Source organism: Sus scrofa, chromosome 12 (genome assembly GCF_000003025.6).
Source record: "Sus scrofa isolate TJ Tabasco breed Duroc chromosome 12, Sscrofa11.1, whole genome shotgun sequence".
Taxonomy (NCBI): domain Eukaryota; kingdom Metazoa; phylum Chordata; class Mammalia; order Artiodactyla; family Suidae; genus Sus; species Sus scrofa.
The window spans coordinates 4,053,249-4,073,819 of record NC_010454.4 but is presented as its reverse complement, the minus strand read 5'-3'; the positions used below and the strand labels follow the sequence as shown (position 1 = coordinate 4,073,819).

The 20,571-nt window shown below is 56.3% G+C and overlaps 2 long non-coding RNA genes across 4 annotated transcripts in view; one reads left to right on the top strand and one right to left on the bottom strand.

The window, feature by feature from the left end:
- LOC102162292 overlaps window positions 1–18,451 on the bottom strand; it is a 54,533-nt gene extending 36,082 nt beyond the window's left edge. Inside the window, exons 1-4 of one of the 3 annotated variants that reach the window (XR_002336962.1) lie at window positions 17,974–18,451; window positions 14,493–15,810; window positions 10,987–11,068; window positions 4,429–4,840 (exon numbers count right to left, since the gene is read on the bottom strand). This is a non-coding gene — a long non-coding RNA (uncharacterized LOC102162292). Of the gene's footprint in view, window positions 1–4,428; window positions 4,841–10,986; window positions 11,069–14,492; window positions 15,811–17,973 lie in introns of those variants that run through there. The other 2 variants (XR_297626.2, XR_002336963.1) reach the window with 2 other exon arrangements.
- LOC102162206 lies at window positions 596–4,655 on the top strand. The gene is made up of 3 exons (XR_001298565.2): window positions 596–2,245; window positions 2,914–4,388; window positions 4,523–4,655. It is a non-coding gene; the product is annotated as an uncharacterized LOC102162206 (long non-coding RNA).

Genomic DNA, 20,571 nt, shown 5'->3' with positions numbered 1-20,571 from the left:
GACCAGCCATTGACACGTGGGCGTCTGAGTTCCCCGGCGTCTGGGACACGACAGAGAAAGGAGTTCTGAAAGTTTAAGATGTTGATTCCTTTACATTGTTCCCGCTGGAATGTCACTGAGGCTAGCGTCAGGGTGGGGGGTCAGGGAAGGGGGTGCTCCCGGAGATGGAAGCAGAGTCTCCCATCCCAGCCCTGACGTGGACGGGGCTGAGAGGGGCTGTTGGAAGGAAAAGCAGGCGCCCGACCAGCGTCTCCTCTGCTGGCCCTGCTCCCCCCACCCAAACAAGGACCCAGTGGAGCTCCTGGGAGAGACCGCGTCCCTTGCCTCCATCTCTCCTCACCTGCGCACACACGCGTGTGAACACACACACACACACACACACACACACACTCTCCTCCAGATGTGACCAGGGCTCTCACTCCATAGACGCAGGAGCTTTCCCAGATCAAAGGACAAGCAGCAAGAAGTGTGGGCTTGATTCTTTATCCAATTACCACTTGTCCCGGAGCCCAGGATCCTTGGGCCGGTGGAGCAGGAGGGCGGGCGGGCAGGAGGCGCTGAGGAAACCCCAGGGCGAAGCTCATTAGAAGCAGCGGCCAGGACGTCCCACTCCTGGGAGCCACTCCCTCCCAGGGACAGACTCGGGAATTCGCCACCCGACCTTAAGGAAGGTCACCTCTCCCCCGCCCTCGGTGGAGTGATGAGAGTGTCCTGCGCTCGGGGAGTTGGGGGTCACCTGCCTGGCATCTCCCCACACCTCTGGCCTCTCTGTGCTGCCCGTCACTTATTCGGTGCCGGCCTCAGTGCCCACATCTGTGAAATGGGAACTGTGACATCATACACCTTCAAAGATTCTTTTTGGAGCATCCTACGGCAATGCTCCTGCAGGCATCTGTAAATCATTCATGCACGTAAAATACTGCGTCATTTCAAAAGGTATTCTCTGTGATGGAGAGGGAAAAAACAACCCCCTCTGGGAACTGTGAGTGTGAGCTCAGGACAGCTGTGAGCAGGGCATGCAGCGAGCTCTGTGGCCCCAGAGCCGGGGCAGCAGCATGAAGGGAGGCTGGACTGTGGGCGGAGACGGACCCAACCCCGCAGGACTCCGCCGCGGCCCGGAGCCAGGGCTGGTCCCTCGCCTCCCGCCTTCCCCTCCAAACGGTTTCCAGGAAAGGCACTGTTGCCATGGGAACACATGTCCAATTATTCTACTTGCAGAAAATCACTCATCAGCCAACTTGGCTGGAACATATTCTGTCTCCAGAGCAGAACTGCCTCTTGTTTTTCTACCTCAGCCATGACCAGATCTGTGAGCAAAGAAGCAGAGAAGCAGGCAGGACGGGGTGGGGGGGACACTCAGGCCACAGGAAGGAGGGTCTTTGGACCAGAAAAGGCAAGGGGCTGCGGGGAGAAGCAGGCCCCTTGGTAGAGCATAGACGGGCTCCCGAGGCCTGCAGGTTGGTGGGCAACTGGAGCCTCCAGAAGGGGCTGAGGGACAGCAGGTGGGCCGGGGCTGAGGGCATCAATCCCCCTCCACCAGCATTACCGAGTACCCGCCCTGAGCCAGGCTCTGCTGGACCCTGGGCAGGAAAGGATGCTTTCAACACCCCTTTATGCCTTCAGTGGGGAGATCAGAGTCAGAGGGGGGTGGAGAATGGCCAAGAGATCGATAACAATAAATGACCAGGACACAATAGAATATGTTCCGAGTAGTCAGAAGTAGCCCAAGGAGGTGAGAGAGAATGGAGGAGGGTAAATTCAGAGGCTGGGTTTTGATGTATGAATAGGAGTTTGTGAAACAGATCCGGGATGAGGCTGTATGCTCTGGGCAGAGGAGACACGATCAAGGAGCAGAGTCCTGGAGTAACAAAGAGCATTCCATTTTGTTTTGTTTTGTTTTGGCTGCACCCACAGCGTGTAGAAGTTCCCAGGCCAGGGAACAGCAGCAGCCACAGCAGTGACAACACTGAATCCTTAACCTTCTGCGCCACAAGGGAATTCCCAGCGAGCATTCTGAGAGCCGGCTGCTGAGCGCTGCCCCAGTGGGGCGCTCAGTGGGGAGGAAGATGGATCGGGCTGGATTGGACATTGAAGCCACGTGCGCAAGGAGTGTGGCCTCCGGCCTGTGTGCAACAGGAAGAAGTCAGCCTGTTGGCGTTTGGCAGAGGCAGACAGGACAGAGAGAAGAATGGAAGGACAGGACACCAGCAGGAGGCGGTATAAAAGGATAAAAGAGCATTGGCAGGTAAGGGGCACAGAGGGCCGAGCCCAGGACCAGAACTCTGCCCGGTTCTCAGCTCCGGGAGACAGTGTGGCCACAGCCTTAACCAAATGGAGACACGTGGAGGGCGGGTCTGGAGGAGGGAGCGGGATCAGACGGGATCAGTGAGGCGCCCGGGCTCAGAGCCAGACAGCCTGAGTTCAAATCCCAGCTTAGCAGCATCCGTGCGGCCTCAGGCAAATCACTCATCCTCTTGGAGACCCGTTTCCAAGCCCCACGTCCCTGGGTCCTTGTAAGGATTCACTGAGGTCCACTCGGAAGGGGTCTGTGAGGACGCCAGCGGCCCTGAGCCCGTGGCGCCCAGGGTTCTGGGTCAAGGTCTTCCTGCTGCTCCTGCAGCACGTGGCCCCCTGCACACCCGCCTCTAGCACACAGCATGCGCCCCTGGGCTCACGCTGCCCCTTAGACTTTGCACACGTGAGCAGGTGTCCTTCTTCCAGAGTGGCTACCTGGGCACCCACCGCAGGAAGCCCACCTGCCTGCTGTCCCCAGCCTTTGGGTCCCGCCTTATGGCTCTGGGCTGGTTGACTGGGCCTTAATCCCAGGGTGGCATGACTTCTCGGGGACAGAGGCCTCTCTCCCAGGTGGCCACACGGTTGAACTTGGTGTTTGTGGGTGGCCTCCTTCCACAGACGACCTCCTGGCCCTGGGGGTGGAGCGGTCATGTCTCCGGACCTGCTTCTTGGGTCCCAGAGGGTCCGAAGAAATGACTCACCTCTACCACCTCCACCCACCAGTGCATCTCAGCCGGACACGCAATTCGCTCCCCCACGCAAAGCAGTAACGGGGGGGCGAGCTTTCCAAAGGTGCTGCCCCAGCTCAGCCTCCCTCCTTGGCACAGAGCTGGCCTGCGAGACCCCCGGTAAATGACTGTTAGTGGACGAATTCATGAACGAACGTAAAACCCCATCTCTAAGGCAGCCCCGATTCTCCCCCGCGGCCAGCATCCATCTGCGAGGAATCGGGCGTGTATGTCTGAGCAGGGACCCCGGCTGGGAGCTGGGAGGGACTTTCTGGCCAGTGTGCAGGACCAGGGAGCATGCGTCTGGCAGGGCCTCTCAACCACGGCTGGTGGCGGGGGCAGGGACTGGCCAGAATCATGGTGTAAAATTTAAAACACAACCTTGACCCCAAGGAGTAAAGGAGGGGCTGAGACAGCGGGACCCTCCCATTGGGGCAGACGGCCCAGGGCCACTCCCATAGAGGGATCGATCCGCGTCTAGGGAGTCCCATGGGGTCGTCCCCACCCCACCCCAATACATCTGGGACCACCCAGGGAGCCAAGGATGGCTTCTACAATCCAGAAATTCCTCAGTTCCCAGACCACTGGGGACCATCGCCGTCTGCCTCTCCCTCCTCCCAGAGCGAGGACCTCTATGCTGGCCTCACGGGGCCTTTCCTCGTTGGCATCTGCTGGGGTGGCCCCTGGTTTTCCAGCCATGGGGCTTCCAGGGTCTCAGAGGCTCCGCACAGAAACCCCAGCCCAATTTCCCAGACCGTGCAGTGGTCTTCTCGAGACCCTTGAGCGGGGAGGACACCATGAGTTTTGGGCTTTGCAGAGCCATGTTTGAAAAGCCACCACTTAGAGCTAAGCGACCTTGGAGAAGTCAGACTCCCAGGACTGAGGTGTCCTGTCTATTCAGAGGAGGAGATGACACCTGCTCCCCTCACCCCCACGCTGACACACCCACCGCAGGGAAGGGAGACAGGCTGGCAGCACCTGACACAGAGCTCCCCTGTCCCGGCCCCCAGAGCCCCCACCCCACCTGCTCTGTGGCCTGCTGAGCCCACCTTCTCAGCCCCCAACTAGGACCTGGGGCCTGACAAAGGATTTCTGGGCTCCTGCTTAGAGGTACAAGTGAAGCCAGACTGAGAGCCCCTGACAAACACATGAACCAATGCCACCCTGACCCCAGGGGCTGGCCCCCCGGCCTCCCCTGTCCCCGAGCCGTGATCCTGACACGCGATCCTGGACACAGCGACGCCAGGGCGCAGCACAGCGTCAGGGCAACAGCAGCCCCTGAAGAGAACCCAGCCCAGCGCCACCGACCCCAGGAGCAAAGTAATGCCTGGAAGAATGGCACTGAACACTCAACAGACCCTCCAGGTAAAACCAGACAGACGCCGACACCGAACAGGTCCCCGGGTTCAGTTACAAATGACTCTATTTGGGGGAAAAAAGGGGCAGGGCATCGGCACAGAAACCACAGCTCATTTTTGTTTATTTTTTCTTCGGGCTAGGCTCTCAGTTCCACGGAATCATGCCAGCTTCCTTGTGATTTTATCGGAAAGGTGGGCAGTTTGGCTCCACCGCGACCCACAGGGCAACATCTTCTGGGTATCGATTCTGCTGCAGTGAAAAGGAAGCCCTTCCTTTGGAAAACAGTAAGAAAGGTGGATAATTAGCGCACGCTGGTTAATGGATCATTTCAGAGGGGTGAGCCGGGGTCAAGACACCATTCTGCATATATTTGCATTGAGCTGAACTTCTTTCCCCTTCTCTTCGGCGATTTTTTTTTTTTTTTTCTCCTGTTGTAAGGTCATTAGCTTCATTGAGATCTAAGGAAAACAAAGAGGGTCCGTGGGAGAAATGGCTTCCGGGGAGGCTGTGGATGCTGGGCTCCCCCCGCACCTCCCCAGACAGCCTCCAGGCCCCCAGGGGCCCAGCCTCCACCTCCGCTGGCTTCTGCCCTCCCTCTGCCAGGCGCGCAGGCAGGTGGGCTGTGTGTGCACTTGTCTGTGTTTCATTTGTTACCCCTGTTGCAGAGGACAGGAGTCCAGGCGTTCCGGACTGTTATTCCTATTGGCTGCTGTCAACCAGGACAGTGGCCTCGGAGTGACCAGCCCAGAGGAAGAAGAGGCTGCGGCAGGCCCTGCCCTCCGGGGGTTGATGTCAGGGCCCAAAGGAGAGTGGGCACCTACTAGTAGCCCCTGCGCTCTGCAGCAGCGTCTCACGGCTCATCACCTGTTTTATACAGAGGTGAGCACGCGCTCTTCCCACCCGCCCGGTTCTTCCCGCCCCACAACGGCGTCACCTACCTACGCTGACCCTATAAGTGGTTTTGAAATCAGTGAGTCTGTTTCTGGCTTTTTGGGTTTTTTTTTTTTTTTTTTTTTGGTCTTATGTCTCTTTAGGGCCATACCTGTGACATATGGAGGTTCCCAGGCTAGGGATCGAATCAGAGCTGAAGCCGTCGGCCTATACCACAGCCACAGCAACCCAGGAGCCAAGCCATGTCTGCGACCTACACCACAGCTCATGGCAACATGGGGTCCTTAACCCACTGAGCAAGGCCAGGGATCGAACCCGCAACCTCATGGCTCCTAGTCGGATTCGTTTCCGCTGTACCACGACGGGAATTCCGTTTTGTTTTTTATTTATTTATTTTATTTTTAGGGCCACATCCGTTGCATATGGAAGTTCCCGGGTTAGGGGTCAAATCACAGCTACAGCTGCCGGCCTACCCCACAGCCACAGCAGTGCCAAATCCAGCTGCATCTATGACCTATGGCGCAGTTCACAGCAACACCGGATCCTTAACCCACTGAGCAAGGCCAGGGATCGAACCTTCCTCCTCGTGGATGCGAGTCAGGTTCTTAACCCAATGAGCCACAATGGGAAGTCCCTGTTTTTAAACACGTTCTCTCCATTTTTATTAGATTTCACATATAAGTGCTATCATATGACACCTGTCTCTCCCTGACTTACTCCACATAATAATAATAATGTCTAACTCCGCCCATGTTGCTGCAGATGGCATTATTTCATATTTATATGTGCGACTGCTTCACTTCACTGTACACCTGACACTGATACAACATTGTAAATCAACTACTCCAATAAAGTGAATTAAAAAAAAGTCCATTATGATAAAGCATGATAATGTGAGAAAATAGAATGTCTACATGTATGTGTAACTGGGTCACCATGCTGTACAGTAGGAAAAAAAATGTATTGGGGAAATAATAATAAAAAAACATTTTAAGAAAAAAAAATAGTCCAATGACCTGAAATAATCATAATAAAAACAACCAAAAAAATCAAGACAATGGGAGTTCCCGTCGTGGCGCAGTGGTTAATGAATCCGACTAGGAACCATGAGGTTGTGAGTTCGATCCCTGGCCTTGCTCAGTGGGTTAAGGATCCGGCGTTGCCATGAGCTGCGGTGTAGGTCACAGACGCGGCTCGGATCCCACGTTGCTGTGGCTCTGGTGTAGGCCGGTGGCTACAGCTCCGATTTGACCCCAATCCTGGGAACCTCCATATGCCGCGGGAGCGGCCAAGAAATGGCAAAAAGACAAAAAAAAGACAAAAAAAAAAAAAAAATCAAGACAGTGAAGAACATCCTGTTATCTTAAAAAAGGGGGAGCAGTTAGTGGGCAAGAGACAGAGGGGACCTCGGTGCAGCCAGGGGTCCAGGCCTCGGACAGCCCCGCCCCCCAGCTCTGGGCAGGAGCCTGTCCTCTGCCTCCAGGCAGCTCTGGGCCCCTGGCCATTTAGTGCGGACACGGCGGCCCAGTCCTCAACTCCTGTGTGCTGTCCGCAGTCCCTCCGGTGCCGAGTCAGCCTCACTCAAGGCCCCAATCCCTGGGCTCCCGCCTCTAAGCCGCAGCTGCTCACAGGCCCCCAATTCTTGGCGGCGGCGTCCCCTCCGTGGATCTTGCCCTGACGCCACGTGGCCTGCGCAGGTCCCTTCCTCGGGCAGACGCAGGAGTGTGGGGGCGGAGATCCGTCTGGGTGTCTCCTGAGCAGGGAGGCCTGGTCCCCGTCCAGGACCTTGGCCACAATGGCCAGTCCCTGGGAGGGAACAGTGACCTTCGCAGAATGGCAGCCACGGTCAAGGCCACGATGTGGCCGTCCACATGGCCAGCAGAGGACTCAGGCCGACAGCACAGGATGCAGGGGCGGTGGAGCCAGACCCCACCTCCAGGAGGACAGGTCCACAGCACCCCCCGACCCTGCCCGGGCCAGCCAGCCCCAGCGGGGCACCCCTCTCTCCAGCCAGCGCCCCCCACTCCCTGCCCACAAAGCTTTCCTCTGGGGAGTGCTGGGCTGCTCAGAGAGGAAGCTCCACCCTGATTTCTCATTGTTTTTACAGAAAAGTCAGTTTCTGCCAAAAGGGAAAAATTAAAATGGGAACGGCCTTTCCCTGCGCCCCTCTGGGAATTGTTATTCTCTTCATTAAACCCTCTGCTCTGGTCTGGCCGCCGCTGAGCCCAGGCTGATCCCGGGCCTGGCACGTTCTTTCTCCTCCTTGGCCGAGGCAGGCCCCCTGCTGGGAAGGCCCAGGCCCCCTCGGTTTGGATCACGAGGCAAGAAAAGAGGTGGGACCAGTTGGGAGGGTCTTGGGGTAGGGGGGGCACTGCAGGGAGAGAGCGACCGGCCAGGGACCCCTCCAGACCCCAGCCGCCCCCGAGAGGCCACAGCCATTCTGGACACACAAGGCAGGGCTCCCATTTAGAAAGCCCCCCAGTGAGCTCCTGTAGCCCCGGGGCCCTGTTCTCGGAGTACCCCCTCTTTCGCAAGGTCCAGACCCCCTCCCGCTCCAGGTTGAAATCTACCAGCTCCCGCGCTCCCTGTGGCCACCCACTCACCATCCAGCCCCTGGGCTGTAGGCGGCTTATATTCTCTTTCCAGTTTGCTCTGACTCACACGGGGTGGGGGCGGGGTGGGGAGCAGCTCTGGGAGGCAGGCGTTCTTCTGCACCCCCCACCCCACCCCACCCTCTACCCCAGAGGTCCCAAGGGTAGCTAGTCTTGCGGTCCTGCCCCAGCCAGAGCCCTGGCCCTCCCAGCCCCGCAGAGCCAGGCACTCTGTCATCCATCCTAGGCAGTCCCACTCTGTCATCTGTTTGCTTTGTCTTTTTTTAGGGCCGCACCCAAGGCACATGGAGGTTCCCAGGCTAGGGGTTGAATTGGAGCTGTAGCGGTCGGCCTACACCACAGCTCACGGCAACGCCGGATCCTTAACCCACTGAGTGAGGCCAGGGATCGAACACGCATTGTCAAGGACTCCAGCCAGATTCGCTTCCGCTGAGCCATGATGGGAACTCCCGTCGTCTGTGTTTAAGTGCTGGCCTCTGCGGCTCAGGGAGGTCAGGTGCGGAGGGAGGCACCTGGGCCAGCATACCTTGACCTTGACCTGCCGGAGCCTCCACGCACTCAAGCTAGAGAACGGAAGACTTCCATCACTCCCGCCACCCCCAGAGGCTGGCACGGCTTTATGAGGGTGACAGGGATGCCCGCCCACACCGCTGCAACCCTCGCCACTTCTGGCTCACCGACCGGACATCCCACTACCAGCACCTGGGTCTCTGTCTCAGCCCCGAGAGCACAGAGCAGAAGGACCAGGGGGTCCACACCGTCTCCCCACCGAAGCAGCCACAGTCAAAGCCCAACCGGATTAGGTGGGGCACAGTCCAGCCCCCCGGCTCTGGGGAGAGAGGACCTCTGTCCCACAGTGTCCCCCAAGAGCCCCACTCATCCCCCCACTGCCCTACCGATGCTCCCTGGGGGGGGGGGTCTCCCCAGATACGCCGCGGGACTCGAGCATTTGCATCAGGGGCAGCCTTGGAGGGCTCTGCAACACGCAGGCGGGGGGGCAAGGCCACAGGCATCCTTTCCTTGCTCCCGTTCATACGAACCACACGAACCCGGGCACTGGCCAACGGTCAGTTCGCTCTAAGTCAACAGAGCAATGGGCTGCCAGAGACAACCCATCATAACAACCCCTGTCCATAGAAACACAAAAATGGGGTCCGGTGAAACGCAGCTGAATATCCGAGGAACGACACGTGACTAGTGCCCTCTGGGTGGTGACCAGTTTTGCATATTCATAAATTTGCTTGGGCCTTCCTGGCTGCCTGGAGATGGATGCCGGGTTCTCGGAACCAGGGGTAACATCATACTGGTGTCTTTAATGAAGGCGCTAAACAAAATCATTGGCACAGATTCATTTTCTATTTACAAGAGCCACGATCTTATTTTTTTAATCAAAACTGTCCTTTATCCAGCTTAGCTTGTCGTTTAGGGGAGACGACACAGCTCATAACAGATGGTATGTGACCTCCATCTCCATAAAGCTGGGTTTTTTAAAGAACGTGGCAGTTTTCCCCACAGCCTGTGCCAAAGAAGGGGATCAGACTCCTCTCCAAAGAAGGCCGCAATTTAACTTCTTCCTGATTTCTCTAGATGCGGAATCAAAAGGTGACTCTTGGAGGTCGCGTCGTGACTCAGTGGTTAATGAATCCGACGAGGAACCATGAGGTTGCAGGTTCAATCCCTGGCCTCGCTCAGTGAGTTAAGGATCTGGCGTTGCCATGAGCTGTGGTGTAGGTCGCAGACGCGGCTTGGATCTGGCGTTGCTGTGGCTGTGGTGTAGGCCGGCAGCTTCAGCTCTGATTAGACCCCTAGCCTGGGAACCTCCATATGCCACGGGTGTGGCCCTAGAAAAGGGGAAAAAAAAAAAAGTGGCTCTTGCTGGCCCACCTCCAGATCGGGCAGACCAGGAGCTCAGGGAGTGATACGGAGTCTAACCCACAGACCTTCAACCCGGCGGGGCGGGCAGACTCGACGGGGCTGAAGCGTTTCCAGGAGCCACAGCCTGTGGCAAGGGGACAGGTGTCTCTCCAAATGTCCACAAGAAAGCTAATCAAGCTTGAGGACATGAGAAGCACAGGAGAAGCAGTGCACAGCCAGCCAGGTGCCAGAGCCCCATCGCATGGGGGGCACCGAGGTGGGCTCAGCCCTGATCTCAGGCAGCACCCTGAGGACCGTGCCCCCCGATCTGGAGCGTGGGTGGGAGGCCAGCCCTTCGCCTTCTCCCCTCCCCAGCTCCCCAAGGGCTCCACCCCAGAGCAGAGCAGGAGCCCCCAGCACCCGGTGTCCACCAAAAGCCCCAGAGGGCCCGCTCCCTCTGCAAAGCAGGCTCGCCTACCACCACCACGCTGCTTGTCAGAGCCTGCAGCCCCCAAGGGACGCCCCTGCGGGACGTGCCAGCTGGGCGATGGCCTCCAAATTTGGGCGGTCTCTCCTTTTCTTATGAATCACTCTCCTTGGCAGACGTCTCGCTGCCACCTTCACCGCCCTCCGTGGATATTAACTAATTAGCGTAAATACGGGAATGCAGAGATCACCTATTAGCAGGCTGCTGTTGATGTCAGATCATTAAAGGTGATGAAAAGCACCCCCCCCCCCCCGACAGCGCTCCTCTGGGACCGGCTCCAACCTTCTTCCCTGCCAGTCTGGTCTCGGGGCCAAGAGAAGCACCGTGAGGTGAGAGTCCCAGGAGTCTGGCGTGGGTAAGAAAACGCGGCTCCTTCCGTCCCCGCCTGTGGACCCTGTGGCCGTGGCCAGTCAAGAGATGCGATGGCCACTGGGTGTCCACGGAACCTAGGATGCCCGAGTGCCCTCAGCACTCACCCAGGGCCAGGGACGACCTTCGTCTTGGGGCCTCTAGAAAGACAGCTGTGGGCCTGGGAGGGTCACGGGAGCCCATGGTTCCAGGTCCTGCTGGGACACTGACCAGCTCAGCATCTCTGGAAAGTCACTTGTTTCAGTCAATAAATACACCAGGGCATTAAAAACAGGGATTCCCACTTGACAGCAGAGCAAAGGTACCACAAGCAAACATCACCAAGGGGGACTATAGTCCATGCAAAAACTTCTGCAGAGGAGACTGTCAACGAAATGAAAAGGCAACCTACCGAACGGGAGAAAATACGGGCAAAATCTTCTATCCGATCAGGGGTTAATATCCAAAATATACAAAGAACTCGTACATCTCAACTGCAAAAAAAAAAAAAAATCCAATTTTTTTCTTTTCCTAGGGCTGTACCTGTGGCACATGGAGGTTCCCAGGCAAGGGGTCGAATCAGAGCTGCAGCTGCCGGCCTACACCACAGCCACTGCAATGCCAGATCGAGCCACATCTGCGACCTACACCACAGCTCACGGCAACGCCGGATCCTTAACCCACTGAGCGAGGCCAGAGATCGAACCTTCGTCCTCTTGGACACTAGTCAGATTCGCTTCTGCTGAGCCATGATGGGAACTCCAGCAATCCAGTTTTAAAATGGGCAAAGTGGAGTTCAAAAAAATACCTGTACCCTATGTTCCTTGGGCATTATTCACAATAGCCAAAATATGAAACAACCTAAGTGACCAGCCACAGATGAATGGATAAAGAAATTGGGAGTTCTCTTTCAGCACAGAAGGTTAAGGATGGGGCCTTGTCACTGCAGCTGCTTGGATCACTGTTGTGGTGCAGGTTCGATCCCCAGCCCAGGACCTTCCACATACTGCAGGTGTGGCCAAAAAAAAAAAAAAGAAAGAAAGAAAGAAAGAAAAGAAATTTCAATACACACTCACAGAGGAGTATTGTTCAGCCATCAAAAGAATGAAATCCTGTTCTTTGCCACAACATAGATGGATTTTGAGGGCATTATGCTTAGCGAAATAAGTCACACAGAGAAAAATGGGGGAAAAAAAAAGAAAAAAACCCTTAGACACAGCACAGATTGGTGGTTGCCAGAGGCTGTGGGAGGCAAAAATGGGTGCAGGGAGTCAAAATACACAAACTTCTACTTATAAAATAAATAAGTCATGGGAACATAAGATCCACGTGTCGGCTATAGTTAATAACACTGCAGAGTTAGTGACACCGAAGGCGCCTAAGAAGTAAATCTGCAGCCTCCTCATGACAAGAAACTGCTTCGGAACCTGTGTACGGCAATGAATGTGAACTAGACGCCACGTGATGACCCGTTCACGGTATTTACAAATATGGAAGCCGGACATTGTACACCTGAAACCAGTATGATATTGTAGGTCAATTAGACCGCGATTTAAAAAAAAAAAAAAAAACACCAAAAAACAGAGATTCTTATCTCTTTAGCCAGTCTGCCCCGAATCGGCCACTCCTTCTCTTCCCCAAGACGTTGCTATGATCCGAGACAACTGGGTCAAGGCAGTAGCCTCCAAACAAGATCCCATGCTCTCCCTTTGGCGCTGTTCCCCCCCACACACACACACACCCCATCTACACAGCGTGAGGTGTCAGCTCAGCTCCCAGCCCCGGCAGAGTAAGAACCAAAACCCTTACACCCCCTCTTGATCACGTCCACCGGCCTCCTTGCTGTCCTCGGCCCCATCTGGACATCAGCTCTCGGGGCCACGGCACCTGCTGCTCCCTGGTCCTTGAACCCGCTTCCCACAGGCATCGGCAGGGTGCATTTCCTCACCTTCCCCGAGCGGAGTCCCCCGCCTCACCATCTGCAACCGGGGTCGGCAAACTTTTTCCACAAAGACGCAGAGAGCAGACAGCTTCCCTCTTTGTGAGCCGTGGCCTCTGCGGCAACTCCTCCACTCAAAGCCGTCGCAGGCAACACACAGAGGAAGGAGCGTGGCTGTGTTCCAATAAAACTTTATTTATATTTTCTTAGTTTTTTTTTTTTTAGGGCCACACCCATGGCCTGTGGAGGTTCCCAGGCTAGGGGTCGAATCAGAGCTACAGCCTACACCAGAGCCACAGCCACGCAGGATCTGAGCCACGTCTGTGACCTACACCACAGCTCACGACAATGCCAGATCCTTAACCCACAGAGCGAGGCCCGGGATCAAACTTGCAACCTCATGGTTCCTAGTCGGGTTCATTTCTGCTGCACCGCAACGGGAACTAGCAAACTTTGTTTATAGATACAGGCTACCGTGAGCCAGAGTTGGCCCGTGGCTGATCTAACAGAACAACCCTCAACGTCCTCTCTGCTCTCCCACTGCTGCTCTTTGCCTCGTGACACCACGTGCATCTGCCTCTTCTTCGTTATCTGCGTCCCCCACTGGACCATCAGCGGCGCCAGCACAAGGACTCTATTTCTTGTTCAGTGCTGTGTCTCCAAATCCTAAAATAGTGCCTGGCACATCATAGGTACTTAGTGTATTAAAAACAGAGAAATAAAAATGTCACGCTATTAGAGTTCCTGGCCTGGCTCAGCGGAAACGAATCTGACTAGGAACCACGAGGACGCAGGTTCGATCCCTGGCCTCACTCAGTGGGTTAAGGATCTGGGGTTGCCATGAGCTGGGGTGTAGGTCACAGATGCAGCTCAGATTCGACCCCTAGCCTGGGACCCTCCATATGCCATGGGTGCGGCCCTAAAAAGACCCAAAAAAAAAAAAAAGGCACACTATTAAAAATGTAATGAGAGTAACAGAAAATCATAGCTAACATACAGAGATAAGTATATCTCACTCACACACATACACACACACACACACACACTGCGCTTATATGCCAAGACAACAGGAGGAGGAGCCGAGGAAGGGTTAAGGAACCTGCTGGAGATCCCAGGGCGAGGACAAACACAGTTCCCGAGACTGCGTCTCAAGCCCTTTCCAGTGAAACGAGGTCAGAACGGATCAGGACCTGCTCGCAGGCCCCACTCTCACGCCCCATCCCCATCTCTCAAGGGAGGCAGACGTCTCTCTTGCCACCTTGTGCTCCACCCGGAGTCTCCGGCCCGGCCCTCTGGGCAGCCACTCCCCTAGAAAAGGCCACCAGAACAGTCCCCACCCCCCTCAGGGGCCCTGGACCGCTTGGGCAAGTCTCCGGACATTCCCTGGGAGCTTCTGCCTCTGCCTGAAGCCCCTGAAAGGGCATGAGGACTTCAACTCGGAGCAGAAAAGAGCACTGGCAACTCTTACAGCAAATCTGCCCCGAGGGTGACACTGCAGCTTTAGCATTCACCATGATTGGCTGCCAAGGATGCCGAATAGACCTGAGAAGCGCTCGCCCTCCAAAATCCCGGCAAGAAAGGCGGGGGTGTCTCCCTGTTACTGTTCTCCCACCTTCTTCTCTGTCCTTCCCCCCAGAAACCAGTCCCCAGTCACCTCCTATATTCATGAAGGCGGCTCGCGACCCCCTTCCACCTGCCAGATGCTGGGGGGGCCCCCATTAGCCTCCGGGGAGGCCATCCCCTGATTTCAACAAAGACTTGGTCTCCAGATCACATCTCTCCGGGGCCACGTTCTCTACCAAGAGCGGAGGAGGGCCAGGTAGGATTAGCAGGGCCTCTAGACCCGGTCCCGCAGGCTCCCGACCAGAAGATCCATCCGAGCCTTATTTGGAAGGGAAACTCTCCGAGTCTCCAAGCCCCGTGAGTCACCCAGCAGGAATGCCTGCGACATTTCATAACAAATAATAACAATTCCTTACCTCCGTGGGCCTCTTAACAGGCGGTCGCATTAGCTCATTCGACCTGCACAAACCCGTGAGTAGCTGAGTCCGAGGTTTTATCGATAAGGTGTGCAAAGGGCAGACAGCCTTGCCCAAGGTCCAAGCCTAGCTGGACGTTCCAGGCTTCTGGTCTCATCCCAGGGCTGCTCAGATACCTCTTCCTCATAGGCCAGGCCTCCTGTTTCTCTGCTGCATAAGCCAGTGCTAAGGCAGCAGATCACTTAACGAATATGCATCAAGACTATTTTATGCAAGAAACTGAGCTAAGCAGTTTACTGTTACTGCTTCACGACAGCACCATGACTTGGCAGCTTAAGAAACCAGTCACTTCTATCTCCCACCTCTGCGGCTCAAGAGTCCAGTGGGTCTTGGCTGGGTCCTCGGCTTCTGTCTCATCTGAAAGCTGCAATGAAAGTCGGGGCTGTGGTCTCATCTGAGGCTCAAGTGGGGAAGGGTCTGCTTCCATACTCCCTGGGTTGTTGGCAGAATTCGGTGACGTCTGTCCTGGTGGACTGATGGCCTCAATTTCTCGCTGGCTCTTGGCCAGAGGTCACCTTCACTTCCCAGCTGGTTGTTGGCCCAAGGCTGTTGCAGCTCCTGCCACGTCCGCCTCCCCAACATGGCCCCTAGCTCCATCAGAGTCAGCAAAAGAGAGAGCCCTTCAGTGAGATAGATGACGCAACTTTATATCCTGTAACCACGGAGGTGACATCCTATCATCGCTGCTGGATTCTCTTGGTTGGGATATAGAGTCACGTGGGTCCTGCCCACACTCACACGAAATCATGGGCATCCATTTAGAGCCTCTTCACTGCATCCTGCATGCCCTGCATCTCTGTCAGGACGTCTTCAGAGCCAGGGTGCTCACCAGCCCACAAGGCAGCCCATTCTGTTCGGATGGCACTTGAAGAGTTAGAAAGGTCTTCCTAGAATCCAACCCAAACCCACCTCCCTATGACTTTTACCCACTGGCCGAGGCCCCGCAGTCTGGAACACACAGGTGACGTCTAACCTGGCAGAAGGTGAGCTCGGGGAGGGCAAGGGTTCGCCGCATCCCCCAAGAGTTCCAGGCACAGCAGAGGCATGGGGTGACAACGAGTTAAGGGCACAGAGCGAGCACATGGTGCAGCAGGGCTGTCCCGGCAGCTTGCTGACTGGCTTCTGATACAGAGGCCGCTTGGCGCGGCAACTTCCTCATCCGTGGGTCTCAGAGGCCGGACCTCCACAGCCTTCCTGGGAAGGAGCCTTGAACCTTTGGGAGTGTGGCCGTTTAAGAGGAACTATTCCAATCCCATCCCTAGAAAAAACACAAGGTCACACAGCTGATAAATGGCAGAGTCCGTATCCGGAGCCAGGCCTCTTGCCTGTATCTTTGCACATGACCAACCTTGGGCCAAAGATGCCGGACAGGCGTGGACCCTGCATCCTGGGGGTTTGCCCCTGAAGGCTATTTCTCCACCTTGAATGAACTGTCTGGACCCCTGGCCAGGCAAACCAGAGGTGAGCCACCACACCCTCCTGGGCGGACACAGGTGAGCAGAGGGCCTCACCTGCCACCCTGTCGTCCCCGCCCTGTTCGTTCTGCTGCCCTGCCTTTAAAGCGTCCTCCTCTCCCACGAGGGTTCTCCTCTTTTGCCTGTGCCTTCATGAAGGTTCCATCAACATCACTGATTAAATTCACAGTGTGAGACCTGCTCAAGGTTCTATCAGCAAAAAAAAAAAAAAAAGACGGGGAAGCCTTCAATGATATTTCACACGGTGACCTACCGGTGACTTTCATTTTCACCTCTCAGACTGCTCTGCCTGGAGAGGGTGTTCAGAATGATGAAAATCAGTCACAGCGGGTTTTTGCTGAGCAGGGACGCTGGCGAAACTTTTCAGCACAGCCCCATCTCAGGTCAGCCTCTCCACAGCCCCGTGTTGGGGGACCAGCTGTCCCCGTCTGCCCAGGACTGAGGGCATTCTTGGGACAGCAAAACCAGGCCAGTCTTGGATGGACCAGGACGGCCGGTCCCCCTTGCACGAGGTAGCCTGATGTCCACTGTCTCACGGACGAGGACACGGAGGCTTAAAAAGAGACTTAAAACTCTGCTGAGAACCCTAAGGTGGGCCCTGGACCATTTCTGCCGAGGAAATATGCAAATAGCTACAACACACATGAAGAGATGCTCAACCTCATGAGTCATCAAGGAAATGCAAATCAAAACCACAGCGAGACACCACTTCACACGCACCAAGGAGGCTGGAGGGTTTTTTTTGGGGGGAGGGTTTGGGTTGTTTTTTTTTTAAAGAAAATAACAAGTGTTGGTGAGGACACAGAGCAATTGGAGCCCTCACGCTTTGCTGGTGGGAATGTAAAATGTTTCAGCCACTGTGGAAACAGGTGGACGGTCCTCAAAAAGTTGATCCTAAAATGACCGCACGACCCAGCATGCGGCTCATAGGAACGTCTCATCAGAAGAACTGAAACGAGACAGTCAGACAGATACACGTTCACACCTGTTCACGGCGGCACGCGTCACAACAGCCCACAGGTGGAAGTGAGGCAAACGTCCATCAGGCAATAAATGGATAAAGAAATTGCGCTCCATCCACCCAGGGGACTAGTATCCAGCCTTTAAATAACTAAAGGATCGATACGCACCCATGGCTGAACCTCAAAAACTTCATGTCAAGGGAAAGAAACCAGTCCTAAAAGTCCACCTCCTAGATGAGTCCATCTATAGAGACGGGAGGTAGGTTAGCAACTGCCCGGGGCTGGGAGCAGGGATGGAGAGTGACCGCCACGGGGTCCAGGTTTTATGGGGGGGGGGGATGAAAAATGTTTGGAACTAGATAGAGGCGGTGGTTGCAGAGCGTTTGGAATGCACTAAACGCCGCTGAACTGGACACTTTAAAATGGTTCATTTTGTGTTGTGGGAACCTCACCTAAAAAAGAAAAATTTCAGGTCACACAACCAACGCACCTCAGGGCTGGCACTGACCACAGTCTGTCCAGCCCTGTGAGCCTGTGCCTGTGGCCCCTCTTCCTGACCAGGGGTCTCTGCATAGCCGGGAAGCTGCCCCTCTTGCCTCCTGCTTCGGACACGTTTGGCCAGGACCTATTCCACCTGTTCTCTCACCCCGATGGCCAGGCTTCCACTTCACCACCTGTGCAGGTCCCCACGGCCTGCCATCGGGTCATTGCAGTGAATACCATGGGGGAATGTTTGCCATTTTTCCCCAAACTGCTGCAAACTGCCAAGGAAAACCCAGCTGGCCGCCCCCAGGGAGAACAGGACCCAGGCCAGATCACGGCCTCAGGTCACTCATTTGAACCTTGGTCCCGCCTCCCAGGTGGTAGGTGCCAGCAGCTCCCTCCTCCCGCCCCCTGCCTCTCCTGCCTCCCCACACGGTGGGGCCCCTTTCTGCAGCTGCACACACACCACCACCCCCCGCCCCGTTCCCTGCCTGTGCTCACCTGCGGTCAGGTAACAATGCCACTGTCCCCAGACAACCAGCGAAGAGACATTCATCGCATCTCACTCCAAGCCCTCAGCAGCCAGAGAGCCGAGAAAACCATGATGCTGGTCTTAGAGGGGAGCTTCCTGCCTTCTCTGTGTGTAGGGAGGTAATGAGAAGCAGGGGGGTGTGCAGAGAAGTCACACCCCACCCGCAGGCCGTCCTCTCCGAGGAGGACGTGGAGGACGGAGCCGCTCAGACAGCCTGCTTCCTGGGGCCGAAGGACCCGTGTCCGCTGAGGACGCCTGGGGTCCCGTCTGGCAGCTTGAGCTAAAGTGGGCCCGGGAACACGGCCACAGTTCCCACCCGTCCGGGGCAGGATCTGGGTGCCCTGGCTCGCTTCCCTCCCCGCTACCCACGGTGGCCGGAAGAGAAGCGGGGTCTGCCCGCAAGCGCGCATGCGCGGGGCTCCGGGGCGGGTGGGACACGGCCCGTGGGGGCGGGGACGCGAGAGTGCGGCTGCGCGTGGGGTCCGCCTGTCCCAGCATCACCTGGGGCCTTAGGGAAATGCAGAGTCCCAGGCTCTGCGCCGGTGTCCTCTGGGGTTGGCCCAGATGTCCAAGGTGGCAGCGCCTCCTGGCATCTCGCCCGCAGGGGTTTGTAAGGAGCCCACTCCCTCCTCCAGGCCCCCGGTAGGCGGCCCCCAGCCCTTCTGCCTGCACCGCCTGCCCTGATGGAGCTGACAGGTCAAGGGTAACCCAGACCATGCGCTCAGCCAGGAAAGATGGGGGCTTCAAAGAGGAACCTGTCATTGTCTCCCAGAGGCTGCAGCTGAGGGCGATGGGCTCCTGGAATGAGCACGGGGCAGGGGTCTCCAGTGACCTTGGACATGCGGCTTCCCCATGGGGCTCCAGCTCTGTATCCTTCTCCGAAGAGCAAGGGTGTCGAAATGGTGCCTCTGAGGTCCCTCGTGGCCGTGACATCCCATGACTGTGGCCACCTTGTGGAGACACTGTGGCCCCTGTCCCCTTTGGGGGTGGGCTTCCCATGGCATGAATGCAAACCCAGAGTGGACCTCCTCAGCTGGGCCCCAGACCCCATTCTTGAAGGTTCCTGTGGCGGCTTCTATTGGGCACATCAGCTTTTCGTAGGAGACATTGTCTGAAGTATAATATGCAAAAAGAAAGGCGTAAAATGTTGTGTCCAGATCTGTGAATGTTCACAAAGTCACACACCTGTGTGAGCAATACCCGATCAAGAGGAAAACATAGCCCCCCCCCAGCTTGCTGGTCCCTCCCCCTCCCTCCTATACACCCTTCACTTTTCATCATAAGCATCACCTCTTCCAGGGAGGCTCCCCGGTAGGCTCAGAGCCTGCCCTCTCCTTATCTGTCAGGGAAGTCACTGCAAACCATGAGGGGGTCGCCGTGGGGGTGGTCAGGCTGGGGTAGGAGGGAGGCTGGTGCCCTCAGAGCACCAGGGCTCACCTGGCACCAGTCTTTCCAATCTTTTGTCAGCAGTTGCCTGATCCTGAGTCACTCAACACATGGACTGCAGGACCCAGAGGCCAAGTCCAGCTCCTGAGCAGCTTTCAGAAGACTGAGCCCCCAGTCCAGCCCAGCCGACCTCCTCCAGGGAAGCGGCCACGCTGCTGGCCAGAGTGGGGGGCAGCCGCCAAGGCCCCGCCAGCCTCCTTTGCCTGCATTTGCCTCGTGGCTGAGCCCTGGGTGCCAGCGGGAAAGGAGATGAAGGAGGGGGGGGGTGTCTGTTTCCCATTCCCTGGGGAGGAGGCCAGAATGCTGGTGTATATGCAGTCAACCCAAATCATCTCAGAAAGAAACAATGGGAAAAAACAGTCTGACCCAGCTCCCCGGCTTTTGCATTTTGTGCTTTGGGATCTGCAAGGACCCAGGGCACCTGAGCTGTGGTCTCGTGGCGGAGGTCTGCTTTCTCTGAGGTCAGAGGGCACTCATGGCAGAGACCCTCCCCACCTGAGCCCGGGGCAGCCGGTGCCTGCAGAGCCCACCGTCGGCTCCTGTGAGCGGGGAGCCAAGCGTGTCCGGCCCTGGCCAGGCTGAGACGAGCATCCTGGGGCATTGATGCAGACCTTCTCACCCCCCCCTTTCTATCTTGTCACCAGTTTCCAGCAGGGTCTCTGCTCACTGTCCTCGCTGCTTCTGCCCCATCTCACTGTTATCCAAGCGGCAGGGGGAAGCAGGAGCTGGCGGGTTTGCTGAATAGAGAACACAGATCCAGAAGGGGCAAGATGTGGCCTGACCCCCCGGGGGGGCTGCAGTCTTAACACGGAGACCAAGATGGGCACGCCCAACCTGCACGGGGAGACGGAATAAATGAGGCCCATCACGGCATTAGTTTTCAGATGCATATACATGCGGTTGCGAATAATCAAATACAAATTGATTTTAAACCACTGCTGAATTCAAAGTAGCTTTTTGTCATTGTGAGTTTGCGCCACCGATGAATCCTAAAAATAAAAGCACGCGCATAGGAAGCGATCCTCAAAGAGTCTGACATTAAAATGCAGCTCACAGACTCACAACAATGGGGCTCCCCTGTGCTATGGCACATCCTTACTTTTTGCTGAAGAAAACACAGT